This window comes from Bos javanicus, chromosome 11, assembly GCF_032452875.1.
Source record: "Bos javanicus breed banteng chromosome 11, ARS-OSU_banteng_1.0, whole genome shotgun sequence".
Classification (NCBI taxonomy): Eukaryota; Metazoa; Chordata; class Mammalia; order Artiodactyla; family Bovidae; genus Bos; species Bos javanicus.
In genome coordinates, this window is record NC_083878.1 from 88,532,771 (window position 1) to 88,554,793 (window position 22,023).

The 22,023-nt window shown below is 46.1% G+C and overlaps 1 long non-coding RNA gene across 2 annotated transcripts; it reads left to right on the plus strand.

Annotated features, from left to right (window-relative positions):
- Positions 1–2,756: 2,756 nt before the first annotated feature.
- Positions 2,757–10,222, plus strand: LOC133257477 (uncharacterized). Of its 2 annotated transcripts, none has more exons than XR_009739568.1 (4): positions 2,757–5,057; positions 5,468–5,612; positions 5,980–6,711; positions 9,503–10,222. It is a non-coding gene; the product is annotated as an uncharacterized LOC133257477 (long non-coding RNA). The 2 variants fall into 2 exon arrangements; XR_009739569.1 differs by having other exon boundaries at positions 6,510–6,711; positions 9,503–10,218.
- The last annotated feature ends 11,801 nt before the right edge of the window (positions 10,223–22,023 follow it).

A 22,023-nucleotide genomic window follows, 5' to 3' on the forward strand; every position in this document is an offset into this window, starting at 1 on the left:
TGCTGGGTCCAGCCTGGGCTATTGAATAATGGTGCTTATTTCACCCACACAAGCAGTGTTTTAAAGACCAAATGAAATCATGAAGTGGTCCAGAGTCACCCTACCTTCTGACTGTTCTTGGGGATCAGCGGTTGAGAAGGACACAGGTGAATGTGGAGAGTCAGATGCATGTGTGCATGTGTGGAGAACAGTGGAAGGAATGACCAGGATGGAGGAGGGATGACATTTCTACTGTGGAAGAAACCAAGGCAAAGGCAGGAGTCAAAAAGGCTTTCGCCCCCTCCCAGTTTTGTTGAGAAAAAATTGGCATACGTCATTGTATTAGGTTGAAGGCAAATGGCAGGTTGGTTTGGTTTATGTAAACTGTGAAATGATTACCATAAAAAGTTCAGCTGATATGCATCTGCTCCTAGAGATACAATGAGAAGAAAGAAGAAACTAAAAAAATGGGGAAAAGATGTCTCCTTGTCATGAGGACTCTTAGGATTTGCTGTCTTAACGTTCCTGTGGATCATGCAGCTGTAGTCATTGTGTTGTATGTTGCATCCCTAGCACTTTTTTATCTTATTACTAGAAGCTTGTACTTTTTTCGTTGGCTGTGTCATGCAGCTTGTGGGATCTTAGTTTCCTGACCAGGGATTGAACCTGGGCCCCTGGCAGTGGAAGTGTGGAGTCGTAACCACTGGACCGCCAAGGAAGTCCCTTTTGAGTACCTTTCTCCAGTTTCACCCTGGGTTTTGAAAATTCCACTTGGAGGGCTGATATAATTTGTGCTGCTGACCCAAATGAGATGCAGCTCACAGCGAGATTCCTCCCGGTCAGGTCAGTGTGAGTGGCGGCTGTGGCTCAGTGCCGAAAGGGTGGGAAGAGGTGGGTGGGATTTAAGGCCCACAACTCCTGCAGGCCTGGGTTGGAATGCTGACGTCAATTTAAACTCAGGACTCTGTTATGTCAACTTCTGGAAGCAGGTCTGGTCACAGGCTGGCCCTGGAGCAGAGCTGACAGGCCTGCGGGGTGTGGGGCCTGGGGTGCTCTGCCGTCGGCTTCAGCTGGGCATTGGTGTGAGCATGAGCACAGATTCACATCCTTCCTTCCTTCACCGTGAACCCTAGTGATGAGGTGAGCAAGGTGATCATCCTCATGGCAGTATGAAATGTGTCATAAACACAAGACTAACCAAGGAGCCCACAGGCGCAGACAGGTGGATAAACAGCACGTCAGTCCTCAGCCCGACCGGGCACCCAGCTCCCAGCAGGAGCAACAACAAATCCAGTTCTGCAGAAAGGAGGCAATTCTTCGCCTCCTATTCCATCCACCGGCTTGCATGTCACTTGAAAATGCCTTCATTCCCTCCGTTCGAAATTAGGATTTTCAAGCAAGACACTAAAAATTGAAAAGCAAATAAATATTGCAGCCATGGGACTAGGATCCCTGGGAGTTCAAGAAATAATATAGAGGGGAGGGAGGTGGGAGGGAGGGTCAGGATGGGGAACACATGTACACCCATGGCTGATTCATGTGAATGTATGGCAAAACCCACCACAGTATTGTAAAGTAGCCTCCAATTAAAATATAAAAACAAAACAAAACAACAACAAAAAGAAATAATATAGAAACCAGACAGCAAATGCAAGGCATTTTCCTGTGGTGTACCCCACCACTTGATTTTTAAGTTGACTATGCAATTAATATTCAACGTTATTTAACACCAGGAAAATTGATTTTATTTTGCTTGTTAAGACCGTGGGAGGGGGAGTGGGGGTTAGAGTTATTCACAGATTTTAAACAGAATTACATCTGCCTGCTTATATTGACAAGGAAGGTAACAGCGATAAAAAATCTACCTGTGGAAAAGTCCTGGGGAATCCAGTGAGATCCTAAATAAATCCTGTGTGTGTGTGTGCACGTGTGTGTTAGTCACTCAATCGTGTCCAACTCTGCGACCCCATAGACTGTAGCTCACCACACCCGCCTCTGTCCCTGGCATTCTCCAGGCAAGAATACTGGCAGGCAAGTGAGTTGCCATTTCCTTCTCCAGGGGATCTTCCCAACCCAGGGATGGAGGTCGGGTCTCCTGCATTGCAGGCAGGTTCTTTACCATCTGAGCCACCAGGGAAGCCCAGTCCAGTGTGTAATAAAAGACAAATATTTCTATTCGGTAAAAGCCAAGAGAGGATAGATACCAGGTAGGCTGCACCTGCTTTTCTTATCTAACCTTTTAAGAATGCGCTCACTAGTTTCCTGTTTATCCACACCCCCAGCTGAGGAAGGCGCTTGTTCCTGTGGGAAGATTTTGTTTGCAGCCCCTTCTCCACCTCCCTGAACACAAGGCTCTGGCGTTCCTTTTTTTTTTTTTTTTTCACATGATGGATTTACCCGCCCTGGGGAAGGTCACGGAAACCTGGCTTGGGATGTTTGCTTGTGCTTGTTTTCAGTTATTGATTTAATACAATTAAATATATCAATGAAACCCTAGTCATTTCTCGACAGTACTTTTTGCAAGGGCTGTGCGCACACACACGTTCAGGAAAGTTAGTAAAGAAAAGAGAAGCTTGAGAACGTTCGGCTGCGCAGGGAGCTGCAAGGCGGGCTGAGCATCCGTCACCTCGTCCCACTCCCTGCATCCGGGCTGGGAATCCAGCAGCAGCAGCCGCCGCCCACCTTCAGGGGCCCGGCGCCCGGGCGGAGTAGGCAGAGCCCCGCGCCGCGGGCGGGACCGGGGCTTTGGGGGGAGATAGAACCGCGGGTAGGGAGGGCGCGCAGGTGCTGCGGGCGCGGGGGTGGGTGCAGCCTGCAGACGCGCGCCGCTGCCGCCGCCCCGCCCCCGCCCCCCGGTCCCCCGCACCCCATCCCCTGCGTCCTGCGCCGCCACCCAGAGCACCCCCAACGTCCCAGAAGAGCAGGGCGGAGCACCCCCACCAGCCCGGCGGGTGACGCTGGTGACCCCGGGCTAAGCCTCCTATGGGTCCCGCGGTGCCTGCCCCAAAGGGCCCAGAGGGACTGAATTCCTGGATACCTCGCTGTCCTCCTCGGGTATCCAGTTTCCTCTCTTGGGGGACCGGGCGGCCAGCGTCCTCTCGCTCGTGGTCAGCGAGGCTGCCACTGGGCCTGGCCAGCGACCTGCAGTCCTTCCAGGCAACCAGGTGCACCCTCTGCCTGATTCCCCAGCGTGTCTGAGGAAGTCTGCAGGGCGTCTTCTGTGATATAGGTTTTCAAGGGCCTTCATGGCCACCTGGCACCTGTGGTTACCTTGCTCATCTCAAAATAAGTTACCAAATAGCCCATAATCCAGGGCCCAGCCTGGGCTGACAGCCCTGAGCTGGGGTTGGTGAACTGTGTAATTGAAACTTCCTCCGGGAAGCCTACCCACTTGCCAGAGTCCCCTGGTGTTGGAAGAACACAGAATCTCAAAGATCTGCTACTTCACTGACAAAACCAGCTTTCTCCGTGCACCCTTCCCCCTCTTGGCTTTTGTTGTGAGTGAGGGTACAGACCCCCGGGAGTGGATGCTGGTGGAAGGGGCACCCTGGAGATGGGGCTGCAGAGTTCAGCGCTCTGGGAGCCTTTGAAGGGCTTTTGGGGGAGCTGGGCGGTTGAGTTTCAGAGACCAGACTGCTTTCATTTTTTTTGGTTGCCTTCATCAAGATACCTCATTCTTTGACATTTCCTGCCCAGAAACCTTTGAACCCTGTCCTTTTTTGCTGATTGTGTGTTGTGCTCTGGGAAAGTTTTTTTTTTTTTTTTCCAAGTCCCTTCTGTTTCTGAGCACTGGGCGGAAGAGACCAGGGGAAGGGGGATAGAGCGGATGGTGGTCCCATCCTACCCTAGGTCAGAGACTGATATGGGGAGGGGCACCAGGCAGAGTGACCCTCAAGACATCAAGATTCCATCCCCAGGCCATGGTTGTGGGCAGGAAGAACCTGACCTAGTTTTAAAGAACTCAGGAAAAATATCCTGTGTCCTCCTAAGCCCACCACTGTTGTCTGAATGCTTGTTAGTCAGTTGCCCTCTGACTTTTAGCTCCGATCCCATCTTTGTGAGTAAGCCTCTCAGCTCCCTAGCCAAGGCCCCTTAAGGGGGCCTTCTGCGGAACTCTGTCAATTAGGCCGCATTTAGTATCTGGGTCAAGATGGAAAAAAAACTTTTTCTGTTGAAGGGTTTCTTACATGTCTTTTGTGAAGACAAGGTTTTTGGTGTTCACTAAGAATGATAAACTGGTGCTGGTGATCAGACTAGGGGAAGTTTCTACCCTGATTAGGGTGTTCCCAGCTCCCTGACTTTCCGTGGACGCATCTGCTTTGATCCTGGGTGGGTTCGCTCCAGGTCTGTCCTGGTGACCTGTCTTTGTGTGTTTCCAGCCTGGAGGTGGTGGCGTGGCTGAGCCTTTCCTGAGTCTATGTGAATGCGGTTTCACTGGGGGACAGTTGACTCCATGCTTAGCTCCCTCTGGGTGACTTCCAGCCTTGGAATTCGCTGGAGGCAAGGTGAGAGGCAGCCGCACCCGGAACCCCATCAGTGGCTCCTCTTTTGTGTACTTTGGCCTGACTCTGCTTGGCCTCCACTGGCCAGATGTGTCCTGGAAGGTGGTGCTGGGCTCCTGGGGGCCTTACCCGCAAATGACCCTAAAAAAGCCATAAGAGTCATTGCCTTCCATGACAATGACATAGAGTCATTGTGGTCCCGGTGGAGGAAGCAGCCTTCTTCCCCCTGCTACAGCCCAATTACTCAGTACGATGATTCGTTACCATACCAGGCATCCTGAGGTTGGGCACCATGGAGCGCCATATTGAATGGAAGAAAGATGGAATGCCCTTGGTGCATGACAGCTGATGTGTGGGTATGGCTGGGTGCTGCTGCCTTAGAAAGGGTTGCAGCTTTTGACAGATTGTTTAAAATTTGTCTAGTGATTGTTATGCTTCCCCAAATCCTCTTCCATTAAAACTCTTGTTTTCCGCTCAGCATCCAAAGATGCCTGGTTCCAGTTCTTGAACATCTGTGTTCAGGAGTGTGCACTCAGGAGCTGGACAGTCTGGGTTGGAATTCACACCTTGCCAGTTGTGAGTTGTGTGACTTCGGTGTCTCTGTGTCTTGGTTTCCTCAGTTGTCAACTGGGGATAATAACAGTGTCAGCTTCTTTGTAGGGTTGTTGTGAGGGTTAAATGAGTTAGCCTAAGTGAAAGCCTTGGAATTGAGTCTGTGGACTTGGCAGACAGCTTAACTATTATTTTACTCTTGTGTTGTTTGGCTAAATCATTGATCTTAACCCAGCTCTTGGTGTGTGATTTGGAATTTTCTTGTTTAAACAGAGAGAGAAAGAGAGGTGGGGGGCGGGGGAGGGGGGAAATATAATTGACCTATATCTGTCTTAGACCAAGTGGAAACCATTAGCTAATATATTTTCCTGAGTTCTCAGTTTCTTAGTGGATTTATATTGGAATAGCTGGGCTAACTTCTTGTGAGTTTCTAGGTCTTCAGACAGTGTGGAATGGTGAGCTTGAGGAGAGTCCTGAAGGCACTGGATCTGAACACTGCTACCGTAAACTGCTAACCCTGGCCAGGACTCCATGGACGAGGACCTGTTCCAGCAGGTGATGGTCTGGACGTGATCAGAGGTACGTCCAAGTTTGCAGAAAATGCAGTTTCAGGAGATGATTGGCCATAATACCACTAGGTCTTGTGAATATGAAAAATGAGAAAGTATGGTGGTTGTGTCAGTCTGATGACTCAGTACCAGCATCTGAAAGTAGCACACTGTGTTAAGGGGAAATTTCTGGACTCCGCCAAAGGCTGGGCAGAGGTTCACTGTCTGTTCCTGAGAAGTGTGAAGGCCGGGCGGCAAGTCAGGCTGGGGCATGTCCAGCACACGTGGGAGCCCCACGCGGCTGCCCCTGTTCTCCCATGGAATCCCCTCCCTGGCTGGATGCATCCTGGGGTGTCATTCCTGCTGGTGTGTTCCTACCTGAAGTCTTTCTCCTCCAGAAAGCCCCTCTGGCAACAATTCTGAACCAAGAGCTCTGGAGAGTCGGCTTGGGGGCCTGCATTTTCAGTACCTGGGTGAGTCACTGGAGCAGGTGCTAACTCAGGGTGGAAGCCTCTGTTGGTACCACGTACATAATGAGCCATAACTCCAAGCAGTTGCACGACAGACTCAGAAAGACAAAGGGGCTTGAGTTGTTTTTGTAGAAATGGAAACAAGCTTGCCCTGAGTCATTCATGCCCTTGCCAAACTGCTTTTGTTAGCGATCATTCACGTTTCCTAGATCATCTTTTACTTGTGGACTTCTCTCAAGCACATCTGCCTCCACGTGGTCTGTGTAGTGATGCAAATTATGACCCGGTGCCTCCTCACTAACTCTCTGCCAGCTGGTAAATTCAGAAAGATGCCCTGTGGAAATGTCACAAATCTTAAGAAGGTTATTAATGATGATACAGAAGAGAAAATGTTAAAAATGGCTGCTGTGTATTATTTATTGAAGTACAGTTGATTTACAATTTTGTGTTCATTTCAGGTATGCAGCATAGTGATGCAGTTACATGCTCCTGCTCGGTTGCTCAGTTCTGTTGGATTCTTTGCAACACTTGGGACTGTAGCCCACCAAGCTCCCCTGTCCAAGGGATTTCCCAGGCAAGAATACTGGAGTGGATTGCCATTTCCTACTCCAGGGGATCTTCCCAACCCCAGGGATCGAACCAGCATCTCCTGCATCGCAGGTAGAGTCTTTACCCACCGAGCCATCAGGGAAGCCCATATATGTGTGTGTGTGTGTGTGTGTGTGTATTCTTTTTCAGGTTCTTTTGCATTATAGGTTAGCACAAGCTATATAGTTCCCTGTGATACGAAGTGGGTCCTTATTGTTTGTCTCTTTTATATATAGTAGTGTGCATTTGTTCAGTTCAGTTCAGTCACTCAGTCGTGTCCGACTCTTTGTAACCCCATGGACTGTAGCACGCCAGGCTTTCCTGTCCATCACCAGCTCCTGGAGCTTGCTCAAACTCATGTCCATCCAGTAGGTGATGCCATCCAACCATCTCATCCTCTGTCATCCCCTTCTCCTCCCACCTTCAATCTTTCCCAGCATCAGGGTCTTTTCCAATGAGTCAGTTTTTTGCATCAGGTGGCCAAAGTATTGGAGTTTCAGCTTCAGCATCAGTCCTTCCAATGAATATTCAGGACTAATCTCCTTTAGGATGGACTGGCTGGATCTCCTTGCAGTCCAAGGGCTGTCTTTGTTAATGGCTGCCATTTATTGTGCAGCAACTGTACACGTGTACTTGATAAGGGCTGACCTCCCCTATCTGCAGTCTTTATAAGTAGATGTCTGCCTGTTTGGACAGATAAGGACAATGAAGCTTAGAGAGGATGTGCTTTTCTTGTGGTGGACTTCTGAGTAAGAGGAAATGCTGCTGACATGCCATTAGTAGGTTGGCTTTACCCAGGGAGGGGCAACGGTGAGTGCTGTTCTCCAGTGACTCTTGCACATCTTGAGCTCCTCTTTGTGACTGGTGTCTTGAACCTACCAGGATCTGGGGGTGAGATCCAGACAGTGGGTCCATGGCAATGGACCACGTGAGCACTCAAGCCATGGGCACCTTGGTCCTGGTGAGGTCGAGTGATATCTGAGTTGTCAGTTTTCATTGCTGTTCTGCATGCATCTCCTAGTCTGGAAAGCTCAGGGCAGGTATAGCAAGCAAGGTATGTGCATGCTAAGTCACTTCAGTCATGTCCAACTTGTGTGGCCCTATGGACTGTAGCCCGCCCGGCTCCTCTGTCCATGAGATTCTCCGGGCAAGAAAACTGGAGTAGGTTGCCATTTCCTACTCCAGGAAATCTTCCCAACCCAGGGATTGAACCCATATCTTTGATGGCTTCTGCACTGGCCATTGGAGAAGGGAATGGTACCCCACTCCAGTACTCTTGCCTGGAAAATCCCATGGACGGAGGAGCCTGGTGGGCTGCAGTTCATGGGGTTGCTAAGACTATTTGGACACAACTGAGCGACTTCACTTTCACTTTTTACTTTCATGCATTGGAGAAGGAAATGGCAACCCACTCCAGTGTTCTTGCCTGGAGAATGCCAGGGACAGGGGAGCCTGGTGGGCTGTCATCTATGGGGTTGCACAGAGTTGGACACGACTGAAGCGACTTAGCAGCAGCAGCAGCATTGGCCATCAGTTCTTTACCATTAGCGCCACCTGAGGAACCCAGGACAGCGAGGTGGGGAATTCAGTTCTTGGCAGAACTCAGGGTGTGAGCAGCAAATACTAGCTCAGTGCGAGTTTCTGCTCTATGTTGCCCTGAGATTAAATTAAGTTTCTAGAGTTTGAAGAAGGGCAGAAAAGATCTGAGGTGTTGCCCAGGGCTCTGTCTTTACCCACAAACCCCTCTCCACTGCTGAGTCCTTGGTTGGAGTGCATGGTGGTGGGGGTCCCTATAGAAACCTCAGATGTGTTTGAGAACTCCCGGAGGAGAGACGTGTCTTCTTTGTCATCCCTGAAATGCCCTCAGTAGGACCTGGGGAAGCTGCCTTAACCCAGACTCTCTCTGGTCCCATTAGATGAAATAGTTTTATCATGTGTTTGGGTGGACAGGCATCCTCACAAAGCCCTGCCTCCCCATCTTGAGCCCGTAGGACAAGCAACAGGCCAGAATGTTGACTCCGGGGCCCAGGGAAGCCTCAGGGGCCACTGCACCTGAAGAGGGCCCACAAATGGGCCATGGAGGAAGGAGGGTGACCTCCTTGAACCCGCATGAGCTGACACCAGGAGGCCGGATGGGAGGGACTCTTTTGTGGACACCCAGATGTATCCACTGGTGGATGGCGGTGCCCAGGCTCAGAGGCACTCATGCCCCTACCCACCTTGTCGTCACTGCAGGGCTTCGATGTGAGCCTGCGAAGGAAGAGACGAGACTCTGAAATTAAATTTGGTCTTAAAGAGAAATACACTGTATTTCTTATGCTCTCAAGCCTGCAGGCCAAGAGTTGCAGCCATCGCCCCAGTGAACCAGTGATGACTCTACTGTCAGATGATGCTGGCGAGAACTCTCAACTGTGTTCGGATTTCAGGCATATCTTAGTGACAGCACTGCAAGGTCATGGGGTGAGGGGTCACAGCCGGTAAGAAGCCTGGTGTTTCAGTTCTGACCTTGACCTTTGCTCAGAGAATGACCTCAGCCATTGATCCACCTCTCTGGACCCTCAATTTTTTATTTATAAATTAATATTGGGTTAAATTATCTCTGATGTCCGTTAGTGGTCCAGTGTTGTGAGACCGGAAAAGGAGACTCAGATCCTAAATTCATTTCAAACGGGAACAGGAAAAAACCACATGAGTTCCTTCTCACTTCCTAACTTCTGTTATCAAGCAGTTCACCATCTTTTCATTTCTATCCTAATTTATGCTCGCTTTTTATGTAGCCTTGTAAGCAGCCACTTAAAAGCATGTGGACAAGGTTGACTTGGTCCCATTCTGTCCCTTGGCTCACTGGTGACATTTCTCCTAGGTGACTGCATAGGAATTCCAGACCTTTGCCTTCTTCCTTGGTTCTCCAGTAGCCTTCGTTTGGTCTTAAAATAGGCACATGCTTTATCATGTGCTGACCTACTAATGTGAAGAAATCCCCAATGTCGGTGATTTAAAAGGGAGCCCCAGGAAGATCATCGTGTTCCTGACCCCGGTGACAGCAATTAAGTCTGCAGCCTTCCTCATGTGCATGTCTGTCCTTGGATGTAAGTTTTAAAAGAACCATGGAACCAGCGAGACCAAAACAGAGGGTCTTTGGTACATGTTATTCCCCAAACAAAGAGGAATATCTAAATCAGAAAATGTATGAATTCTAATATTTCATATTTTCACTAATGATCTAATTGTGGAATAATATTTATTTACTTCCAATGGGCGACTGAATAAAGATGAAGAGAAACAGTTATACCTGTATATGGTGGGCATCTTTCTGTGCGTGTCCTACAGGTAATAATCCATAGTTCAATGATACAAAAAGTGACTTTGTAGAAGCAAGAGTACTTTTTCTTGTGTCTGGAGGCAGTGTTAGGTGCCCATCTTCATGTTTCTTTGGCACCCTCAACTCACCTCTTATAAAGCATTTCTCACCCTTTCCTATGATTTCTGTTAATGAGTCTTCTTTCCACACTGGACTGTGACCTTTAAGAGGATAACTGTATGATTTATTATTTTCTACAGAGGAGCCTGGTGGGCTGCAGTCCATGGGGTCACAAAGAGTCAGACACGACTGAGTATGCTTGCATCAGTACCTGACAACTGTTGAGTGGATGGGTGATGGGTGAGGAGCAGAGACGGTGAGCAGAAATGTGTCACTGTTATTTGGACATTGAATGAATATCAAGTGATACGTGAAATTAAAATGATGCAAGTGAGCTGTTTGATCAAGTAGAAGCCATCCCTAGAACAGAAGTGCGGCTAGTAGCTAGAATCTCTGATTGCACGCAGGTTTTAAGGACGGTGAAGAAAATTCATCATGTAAACAACCCACTTGTCCGTGAACACTAAGGCATATTTGTCAGTTACCAAGTTGATCCATGAAATGATTTTGGAAGTCAAAGTTGGCTCATATAAAATAGATGACCAATCATAAGGAGGATGTCTAATTTGAAATTCTGTTATGCTTGTTTCCAAAATATAAATCTCATTATATTATATATTTAATAATAATTATATATAGCTTAATTATACCTTAGAATCACCTGGGAAGGTTAAAAACTCTTGGTTTTCAGGCTGTGCCCCAGACATTGTCTCATACTTCCTGAGGGCGGAGTCCGGCATCCACAGCGTTTAAAGCTTCCCCGCTGGTTCCAGTGGGCAGCATCATGTCTTACCTGTACCACAACACATTTGGGGACACTGGACCATAAACTGGAAGTAGAACCTGGCCCCAGTAGAGCAAGAACTTGGTTCAGAGCTTAAAAGTGGATACTTTGAAAAAGTATCTTCAGTGAATAATAATTTTAACACTTAGGCACACCAAAAATAGAATGAAAACACACTCTAAATCAATTTTAATGTTTTAAATTCATTGTTAACTCTTGCATGCATGCTCAGTCATGTCTGACTCTTTGCGTCCCCATGGACTGTAGTCCACCAGGCTCCTCTGTCCATGGGATTATCCCAGTAAGAATACTGGAGTGGATTGCCATTTTCTCCTCCAGGGGATCTTCCCGACCCAGGGATCAAATCTGCATCTCTTACCACTCCTGCATTGGCAGGCAGGTTTCTTTATCCCTGAGCCACCTGGGATGTCCATCATTGTTAATTAAAACTATTGTTTTATATCCAGCATAATTGGATTTCATGCCCTAGATGGGGCTTTCTCTGTGCTTGGAAGGGTGAAGACGTTTCTAGTGCAGTGTTGATGTGGGTGTGAGAGGGCAGGGGTTTCCTGGCCAAGCTGCCACTCACTCCGGAAGCCACCGTCTCAAATGCCACAGGTGCAGCAGGGCCAAATCTTTTAATACCACTTCCACTCTGGGGAATTAAATTCATCCCAGTGAAAAGAGATTCATAAATCCCAGCCCTGCCTTCCAAACGGCAGCCTGATTCCACCAGGGTGATAAATTGCTCCTATCAAAACAGACAGCAAGTCTCACTGGGAAATAATGGGTTCCAACATACCAAGTGGAACATCTTTAGCACTTATGAACCAGGGATTGTGATGAAAAATCAAGTCTTGGGAAATCAGAGACTCTGTGTGTGTGTGTGTGTGTATGTGTGTGCTTGAACTTCTTTCAACCTCTCTTAAACTGATAGAGATATGGAAATACAGATGAAAAGGCTAATGTGCTTAACTTTTTTTTAAAAAAATTTTTATTGGAGTATAGTTGATTTGCAATGTTGTGTTAGTTTCTGTTGTACAGCAAAGTGAATCATTTATGCATATGCATAAATCACCTCTTTTTAAAGATTCCTTCCCCATATAGATCATTATAGAGTACTGAGTAGAGTTCCCTGTGCTCAACAGTAGGTCCTTACTACTCATCTATTTTATCTATAATAGTGTGTATATCTCAGTCCCAATCTCCCAATTTATCCCTCCCCTCCTTACCCTCTGGTAAGCATAAATTTTTTTTCTGCATCTGTGACTCTATTTCTGTTTTGTAAATAAGTTCATTTGTATCCTTTTTTTTTTTTAAGATTCCGCATATAAGCAACATATTTGTCTGTCTGACTTACTTCACTCAGTATGAGACGCAGTCTACAGGTTCAATGATTAACTTTAAATGAAAAAACAATTCCATTATAAAAGTGTCCCTGGAGCACATTTGTTTGAGGGTTGGGCTGGTCTCCGAAAGATGTGTGTGGTTATCTCTTGCGGAGTCTGGCAGGATTCCTGGGTGGGGAAGAGGCCTGTCAGGGAGCAGTGATTTACTGCGGGCTGAGTGCGAGGCACTCCTGGTGGGGAGAGAAAGTCTTCCTGCTGCTCCGCCCCAATTCCTTACAATTCTCACGTTCCTGGGGGTGAAGTCAGAGGCTCGGTAAAAAGGCAAATGTTAGCTGGACAGAAAAACCCATTAAACCCTTGCCAGCTAGTAACTAATTATTATCTTAAATTATTTTCCCCAATAGTCACCTGGCCTCTTTAAGATGTCCTAGAAAGACATGGAAGGACAGAAGGGTGACGTCACTTGTCGTTTCCCCATTTCCTGACACGTTATCTCCTGCAGACCCTCAGCCTTGTCCCACTAACACACCAGCCTCTTCCCCAAATCGCAGTTTGTTTCTGGTTCCTAGGGCTGGAGGTCTCTTGGCTGCATTCTCTGGGACCTGGCTCCATGCCCTAGGAAGCCTTTCTGAATTCCTCGCACTTCACCCTGGAGAATTAACTGCTGCTTTTATAGCCTTTTGTAGGCCGTCTACCACTTAGAGCAGCAGAGGATCATCTGAGAGGACGGCTGACTCATTCATTCATTCATTCAGGGGTTTCTTCAATAGGTAGTTGTTGAGTTCCTACTAGGGGTTGGGCTTCCCAGGTGGCACTAGTGGTAAAGAACCAATCCCTGGGTCGGGAAGATCCCCTGCACGAGGGCGTCAGCAACCCACTCCAGTATTCTTGCCTGGAGAATCCCCATTGACAGAAGAGCCTGGTGGGTTACAGTCCATGGGGTCGCAAAGAGTTCAGCTCGGTCATGTCCGACCCTTTGCGACCTGATGGACTGCAGCACGCCAGGCCTCCCTGTCCAGAGTTTACTCAAATCCATGTCCACTGAGTCAGTGATGCCATCCAACCATCTCATCCTTGTCCCCTTCTCTTCCTGCCTTCAATCTTTCCCAGCATCAGGGTCTTTTTAAATGAGTCAGTTCTTCACAGCAGGTGGCCAAAGTGTTGGAGTTTCAGCTTCAACATCAGTCCTTCCAATGAATATTCAGGATTGATTTCCTTTAGGAGGGACTGGTTGGATCTCCAAGTTCAAGGGACTCTCAAAAGTCTTCTCCAGCACCACAGTTCAAAAGCATCAATTCTTCGGCACTCAGCTTTCTTTGTAATCCAGCTCTCACATCCATACATGACTTGGACATGACTAAGGAGTTGGACACGATTAAAGCAACTTAGCGTGCACGCATGCACTATGGGTCAGGCCCTATGCCGTGTACACGGGACAGAAGAGAGAGCCTGGATAGAGAGCCAGATCAGTGTGCTCTGCATTCAACTCCAATGCGCTTTTCCAGGCAGCAGGGAAGCCTTGGCTCTGGGGCTGGTTCCCCAGAGAACAGCGCCAGGTGGGGGTGGGTGGGAGGGTAGGGAGGGGGAAAGGGGAGGGTGGGGAGCGGGGAGGGGAAGCAGTGGGGGGACGGGCACTCTCCTTGCCAGGCTCTCATTCCTTCAACAGTAGAGTGAGAGGGTGGCAGGAGATAAACTTTCTCCCAACTCAGAAAGCCTGTGGATTATCAGAATCTAAATCAGGAATTCTTTTTAAAAATGTGATTCCTTCTGTCTCTGAATTCCTAAAGTAAAATACTTTCTATGTAGAAAGTTTATATGCACAGAGAATCGAAAAGAAAAATAAAATCACTACGATTCTAATCCTTATGGATAATCACCATTAACAGCCTACTTTGGTAATTAGGCTTTTATTATGCATGTATTCCTCTAACGAGGTCAAGAACAACTCCTGTTTTGTTTCCCCATCAATTCCCACAGGTGTGGCTTCTTCCATCTGTCTGTCTTCCCTTTCAATGTGATTTTTATGGCTTACTGTTTCTACTGCTGCCAATATACTGTTACTCTTCTTACTAAGTAGCATTTATCAAGTATTTACAACATGCCGGGCACTGTGTGGAGCATATTATAGATCCCAGGTGCCTTAATGCCCCAAGGACCAGATGAGGTAGGTATGGTTATTCCCATTTTACAAATGAGAATGTTGAGGCTGACGGTGCTTCTGCTACATGATGAAGATTTACCTTTGTGAGCGTCATGACTGCGGAACCCAGAAGTCACGGGTTCCACGACGACCTGTCACTGAACATCTTTTCCAGGTCAGATCACTAAGGTGTCTGATCAGTTCCCCGTCGTCAGCCCTTTAGTTCCCTGTTTTCTGCTGTTATGCACAATACTGTCATGAAATCCTTGCAGTTAAAAATGTGCACAGGATCTGTTCTTATTCTCTGTAGCTAAATCCTTACCCGAAGAACTGTGAAGTTGAAGTCCAGGTTAAGCCTTGAATATATCTGGTCAATTTGCTCCTCTCTCCACCACTAGAGGTGTCACAGTTCTCACTCCGCCAGTGGAGTGACTCCAGACAGGGCGATGAGCAGACAGAGGGAACTGATGGAATGCTGAAGGAGAGATGAACATTTCAGACACACTTGGAGACAGACAGGCATGCTGAGGATGGAGGGCAGCAACTGACCCCCAAAGCAGCAGCTCCTGGTTTCCGTGGTGCCAGGGACCCTGATTTGCAGCAGATAGAAGGACCACCTTACAGGTCATGGGTTTTACCCAGTTGGAACATGTCCATCGACAGATGAATAGATAGAAGATGTGGTATAGATACACATATAAAAATGGAATATTACTCAGCCATTACAAAGAATGGAATAATGCCATTTGCAGCAACATGGATGGATCTGGAGATTATCATACTAAACAAAGTCAGTCAGAAAAAGACAAATATCATGATGTCACTTATATGTGGAATCTAAAAAAATAATACAAATGAACTTATTTACAAAATAGAAAAAGACTCACAGACAGAAAAGAAACTTATGGTTACCAAAGGGGAAGGGTTAGGGGGAGGAAGGGATAAGCTGAGAGTTTGGGATTGACATATACATAGTACTATATGTAACCAAAGAGTACCTACAGTACAGGACAGGAAGCTCTGTTCAACATTTTGTAACAACCTAAATGGGAAACATTTTTGAAAAAGAATATATATATGGATATGTATAACTGAATCACTTTGCTCTACACCTGAAAAAAATGCAACATTGTAAATCAACTATATCCTATATAAAATAAATAGTTACTGATATTCCACAGATGCTAGGTCTCCCACATTGCAGGCAGGTTCTTTACCAGCTGAGCCACCAGGGAAGTCCAAGAATACTGGAGTGGGTAGGTAGCCCATCTCTTCTCCAGGAAATCTTCCTGACCCGGGAATCAAACCAGGGTCTCCTGCATTGCAGGCGGATTCTTTACCAGCTGAGCTATGAGGGAAGCCCAAATGGGACACATTTTTGAAAAAGAATAGATAAATGTGTATGTATAACTGAATCACTTTGCTGTACACTTAAAACTAACACAACATTGTGAATCAACTATATCCAATATAAAATTAAAAATTAAAAAATACTGATATTCCACAAATGCTGACTTTTAATTGCCTTGAATTAAAAAAGTAATATTGCCTTTATTGTCTTTTTCTGCCCTAGCCAAGGATGATGCTTATGCCAACTTTTTTCGTATAGAAATGTCAGATGAAATTCCAGTGCCATCAAATGAGACCTTTATTCCTCCACCTGCACATTATGACTCTAATAAACACGTTATCAGCTCATGAAAATGATGGCAAACAGGTGACTGAAGGATTTGATAAGTCAGCAGCAAAGATTAACAGTTCTTTTCAGAGAAAGCTGTGAGAGGTTCCCCTATTTAAAACAATTGTGGCATGTGAATTTACTGCACTTAAATCATTATCGGCAATTAGTTCTTGTCAAAAAGGTTGCAGCTGGCTTCAATTACAGGTAAGATTTTTATAATTTGAACTTAGTAGTGTGTCTGATAAGTAGGACTTGGATGAACACCCTTAGGGATATTTACAATTTGAGAAAAACTCCAAGGCATTAAAATTTTAAAAAATTCTTTATTTTCAGCAATGCTTTGTTACTGACATTATTAAGCTTTCAGAAAAATTTCCATAGTCTTCATCCTTCAGCTCTTTTCTTCATAACAGAAAATTATTGATTAAAAACAGCTTTTATGTTACAAAAGCACTGCATGCACATTATAGAAAAATTCTGAGCAGCAGAGAGGATACAAAATAAAAATAACTCTTTCTAAACATTCCCTGGTGGGTCAGATGGTAAAGAATCTGCCTGCAATGCTGGAGACCGGGGTTCAATCCCTGGGTCAGGAAAATACCCTGGAGAAGGAAATGGCTACCTACTTCGGTATTCTTGCCTGGTGAATTCCATGGACAGAGGAGCCTGTTGGGCTAGAGTTCATGGGGTTGCAAAGAGTCGGACTCGACTGAGGGACTGACGCACACACAGTGCAGATTTTTTTTCTCTTCCAATAACTCTCCAATCACTGGGATCATTTGCCCATTTCTTTCTCTTGAATTTTTTATTTTTTTCAAGTACCTGGGGAGTTGGGGTTGAATCTTCATGAATGAAGAACTGTGTTGGTGAGCAAAGGTAGTTGATGTGGTTTCCTTTGCAAATGTGTGGGTCTCTAAGGCAGAACCACCTGCCCCTTGACCCGGAAGCTGCCTGCAGCCTCTGTGCACAGGGCGTTTCTGGTGACGGATGTGCCTCTCCTGAAGTGTTACAGCAGAGAGCAGGTAGGTTTGGGACCTTCCGTAACTGGTACCTTCCCCAAAGCATCTCAATCTTTTGGAGCTAAAAAATAAATCAATAAAATTAGGGTGATTATTTGTCTCATGGCTCAAACCTGTGTTAACTGAATTTTCTCTTCTCTCATTATAGAAGCGAGAAGGCACATTACAGGGGAGTGATTTGTAATAAGAGATTAGATAGCGAGTTTGTAGATCAGCATAAAGGCATATGCTTGTATGCATGTAAAAAAAGGATAGGCTCTTATGCCAGACAGGGAAGCCTGGCATGCTGCAGCCCACGGGGTCACAAAGAATCGGACACGACTGAACGACTGAACAACAAACAAAGCTGCATGGAGATGAAGCCCAGGGCGTGTTTCCATTCCTGATTGCCTCTCGTGTACTCGTCTTTTTGCTGTTATTGAAGCTGAACACGTGGTGGGCTTTCACAAGTTCCCTCCGTTCATCCCTAGAAGCATCACTTATCAGGTCCTCTTGGCTGAGTCCATGCGATAGTCTCCTGAGTGTCCACATACTCCTCCCATCTCTCCTGAGGGGTCAGCCATCCCCTCTGAGCTGATACACCTCCCAGGTCTCTCTCTGATGTTCCACTTGGGGGTCCCCACAAGGTTCTTACACCCGCAGTTCCAAAGGTGAGGTGGGCATTCTTCCTGCTCTCTTCTTCCCAAATTTCTATGTTGCTTTGTGGTCCCTATCGGTCTAGTTGCCCAAGACTGAAAGCAAGAAAGATCGTACATAAGGGACCTTTTTCTTTATCTCCAGTTCAGTAATTCCATAATCAGTACTGTCTTTCTTAGCTAATTTGGGCTGCTATAACAAATATGACAGACTTCAACAACAGAGGTTTAAGGATTTCTCACTCTTCTGGAGGCTGGATGTCCGAGATTGGGGTGGCTGTATGGTCAGCTGAAGGCCTTCTTCCTGTGTCCACATGGCAGAGAGAGAAATTATCCCTCTTGTTAGCTCAGTCATGTCTGACTCTGTGCGACCCCATGGACTGTAGCCCGCCAGGCTCCTCTGTCCATGGGATTCTCTAGGCAAGGATACTGGAGTGAGTTGCCATTCCCTTCTCCAGGGGATCTTCCCAACCCAGGGATTGGGTTTCTTGCATTGCAGGCAGATTCTTTACTGTCTGAACACCACGGAAACCCTTTTATTTTTATAAAGAAATTATAATTCTTTTTTAAAAATATAATTATAATCCTTCCTAATTCCACCATGAGGGCTCCACTTTCCCCAACAAAGGAATTAGGTTTCAACACATAAGATTTTTTTTTTTTTTGGAGGGGGTGGAGGAGTAGACACAAACATTCAGTCCGCAGCACTGTCTTGTTGTCTCTGGCATCTCTCCCAGGGTGTGATGTATTAATAATTTTTTTCAAATCTCTATCTTGATGTGTATGTGTGTATATCGGGTGGGGGGGGGTTGCCTTTCAGAGGCCTTTACCTAATTTTCCGCACTGCAGTTACTCTCTTACCTCCTGTTCTAAGGAACCCACATAGTTGTTCTTCCAATCTCCAAAGGTTGCTTGAATTATATATTTGAGGGCTGGAGAAATGACCACGGTTGGGTCTGTGGACCCAAGGGAGGCAGTGGGAACCAGACCCAGACAGGTCTTCCTTTGTAACTGGCCGCACACGCTTTTGCTTTAACAAGGGGGCTCAGGATCCTGCCTCAGGGTCCCAGTTATGAGAGTCATCTCAGATCTTGTGCCCAGTGGTCCTCAGCATGTCTGGGCATTCCGGGCCCTCACGTGTGTGGTTGCCTGTGTACACAGCGTGGATTCTTCAGGGAAAGAACTGGGAAGTCATTCACACGTACGCCTGCTCTGACACAGCAGGTACTTCCTCCTGCAGATCCACCTGCCCTTCAATCAATGGGTTCCAGGCCTGAAAACTGGCTCAGGTCCAGACGCCAGGTCCAAGGCTGAGATTTGAACTTTTATTAGGGTAGTTCCTCCAGTCACTGGGTCATCTTTCCCAGAAATTTTCTGCTTTGAGTGTATAGATTGAACGATACCCTTTTGACCATCCATCTCTCTCACCCCTTGGCACCCTTCATTCTGTCTGGTTCAGGGCCCTCTGGCCGCCTCTCCAGTCACATGCCGCGTTGTAATTGCGCTCCTTTGCTGCTAATTAAACACCACACTAACTTCTATTATTTCAAGGTTCCATTAGGGAGTTGGTTTTGTGACCACAGGGCGGTCATGTCTGAGCTCCTCAGCAGCGCACCTCAGCAATGCACGTCTTACCAAGTTGGCAATTGGCTGGGCTCTCTTGATGAACATGGATGGTTGCTTTTCCAACCTCACATGATGCATCTGCTCTGGAATGCCCCTTTCCTGGCCCTCTTCCTCTCTTACTTTGCTGTTGGGATGGCTCCTGATGTTTCTGCTTCCTTGGTGTGACCACTGCTTCCTCCAGGTTACCAGGAACTGTTCTAGTAGCCTGGTAGCACTCCTGGGGAACTTGCTGGAATTTAACTCTCTATTAGGAGAGAGTATGCCCACATGGATGAACACTTTTGCAGACTTAGGCTCTGCTGCTCTCCATTGGCTCCTCATGTGCCCTGGCGCCTACCAAGGCCACACGAGTACATGCAGAGTCTTGCCTCCCAGGGCGGGCCCAGCACTTTCCCACTGGCTACTGCTGTAGTCCATGGGTAGAAGGGCAGGTGGACTCATTTTAAAAGACAAAATGATGTTTATAATTGCCAAGACTTGAAAACAACCTAAGTGTCCATCACCAGATGAATGGTTAAAGGAGATGTGAACCATTTCTACAACAGAATAAAAAAGAATTAAATAATGCCCTTGGCAGCAACATATATGGATCTAGAGACTGTCAATTAAGTGAAGTAATTCAGACAGAAAGACAAATAGGATATCACCTATACGTGGAATCTAAAAATATTGCAAATCAACATATAAACAAGACAGAAACAGATTCAAAGACACAGAGAACATATTCATGGTTACCAAAGGGAGAAGAGGGGAGAGGTAAATTAGAAATATGGGGTTAACCGTCATGCACTACTTTATGTGAAATAGATGAACAATAAGGACCTACTGAATAGCATGGAGAACAATATTCAATACCTTGTGATAACATATAGTGGGAAAAATTGGAGAAAGAATATATGCATATGAATAACTATACTGTACATCTGAAACTAATACCATCTTGTAAATCAGCTAAGCTTAAAAACAAAAGAGTGACTAAGAATTGATAGCTAAAGATAGAGAAAAACAAGCTTTGCAGCACCCTGGAACGTTGTATTTCACAGAACTTTTTGTCTTAAGATTTTTCTTTTTAAACATACAACCAATTCTTTGATTCCCACCATCATAGTAACCAACAAAACCACACTGTTATCTGTCATTTGCCTTTGGGAAGACCTGGGAATTGTTTGTTGAGACAGGATTTGGGGCATCCATCAGCTCCACTTCTGCCTCAGTCCACCCACCCTCCTGTCTGCCATCCCTTCCTTGAGTATGTATTTATTGAGTGCCAGCTCCATGCCAGGCACCATTACAGTTCTGGTATCACAGAATTAGATGGGTCTACTTTGTCTTCAAAGTACAGGGTAGGTGGCCTCATGGGTTTGGGAATGGCTTCTGAGAATTTAAGATTTCCAGACCCTGCTCTGACAGATTCCTTCTCTAATGCATCTAGGTCTCTTATTGATATAGTGGATGGAAGAGTATTTTATATCAATTTAGTGAGCATGAATCATTATTTATAAAGTGTGTTAAACATACAAAGCATAAATGCACCAAATGTGAACTTAGATTCAAACACAATTTTGCTGAGTTTCAGCAATGGCTAGTGTGCTGCCTAGAAAGGTGTCGTAAGTTAAATTTTTACCAATTGCATTTCCTTATATGAAAAAAAATCTCATTAAGGAAAATGCATACTTTTGAGTTATCCTTTATACAGGGAATCACAGACAAGCCTGCAGGCATGGTAGTTGTCTCTTTAAAAGGCAAAAGCCAATGCATATAGTAATTAATCTTTTGTTTACTTGAAACTTTCACATTCAAATCTTTAATTTTCACATCCAAACTCCCTGCTCTTTTGTGCACTGAGTAGTGTATTTCTAATTAGCCTCCTTGCAACTTTTGAACACACTTTTCTCCACCCTTTCCTTTTCTTTTAGTAAATGCTTTTGAAAGCAGAATTCTTATTTTCTCCAGTTTGAATTTCCTATGGTGTAGGGTGCTCTGTTTGGTTTCGGGCTCTTGTTTCCATGTTTGAACTACTGTAGGGCTTCCCTGGTGACTCAGATTCTCAGACAATAGAGAATCTTCCTGACATACAGGAGACCTGTGGCGATCCCCTGGAGAAGGGAATGGCAACCCACTCCAGTACTCTTGCCTGGAGAATTCCGTGGACAGAGGAGGCTGGTGGGCTACAGTCTATGGGGTCGTAAAGAGTTGGATACGACTGAGTGAGTAACACACACAGTACAGATATAGTTTACTCAAGATGCCTACTGGCAAGGGTCTGCTTTTTTGTAATCAATCCTTTCAAGCCAGACTTTTTTTTTTTAATAATAAAAAGAATTTATAATAAGCCTCCCCTGGGAGAAGCTGTCAGGCCACACAGCCTGTAATTACAAGAGGATACCTGATGTTCACTTCGCTTTTTTTCATGTGTTTCTAGCTGATTTCCTCTCAGTCATGTTGCTTTCATTAAGTTGGGTCACCGTAGGTAATAATCTTGGGTTCATGCTCTTGGGAAAGTCATGGAGTGAACAGGCTACGGGTTGCCTGCTCCAGCGTTCGAACCGTGGGAGAAAGGGATGCTGGCATCCTCATCTTTGAATTATCAGGGTTTGATGGAAAGAGCCGATGCACTGGAAAAGACCCTGATGCTGGGAAAGATTCAAGGTGGGAGGAGAAGGGGGCGACAGAGGATGAGATGGTTGGATGGCATCACTGATTCAATGGACATGAGTGTGAACAAGCTC